A 706-nucleotide genomic window follows, 5' to 3' on the forward strand; every position below is an offset into this window, starting at 1 on the left:
ATGAGGCTTATGATTCTCGGTGCAATCCACTAGAGTTAACTGCCCCTTCCAATAATGAGAGGGCACCTTCGATTAATGCTAGTCATTAGGTATTAATTATGTAGATTTAACAAAGTAGTAGCAAACTCATGGTACTAGATCGATTTAAATTGGCTTCATGAGATTAGAGCGAATGGTAAGGGAATGATGATGGGCCTGATCAATATCTCATAGTTCCATTGTCCTTGGTTGTTGTTTTGGTCCCTGGTCTACTTTATCAGGTTAGGTAGTCGATCCAAATTGATTTAAGGTTTATTATCAACAATCATAGGCTAAATCGTCTAAAGAGTTAATATAGATTTGAGGTGAATGCTTGTTTAAGGGAACAAATTCAAGTCCATCTTAGCCAACAAAGGCTTTTGTATTAATCAAATATGCCATCATGATTCATAACACAAGTTGTATGATGCCATTGGAGAATATACATACTACAATCGTGATCTTGATTTAGTTGTACCATTTGGCATCAAACCACCCACTCAGAAGGCTTTAGTCGTAGCCAATATTTTTTTGTGTAGCTATTTGGCCAAACCATGCGAATAGAAGACTCGGATGAGCACATTTTTATTGGCATATTTTCTTTTGAGTATGAATATAATGTTATACTCATGTGACATTCGATCTTTGTTAGTTGAAGTTAATCATAAATGTCACCATCGTCGGATAG

Source organism: Phalaenopsis equestris, unplaced genomic scaffold (assembly GCF_001263595.1).
Source record: "Phalaenopsis equestris unplaced genomic scaffold, ASM126359v1 Scaffold209386, whole genome shotgun sequence".
Taxonomy (NCBI): domain Eukaryota; kingdom Viridiplantae; phylum Streptophyta; class Magnoliopsida; order Asparagales; family Orchidaceae; genus Phalaenopsis; species Phalaenopsis equestris.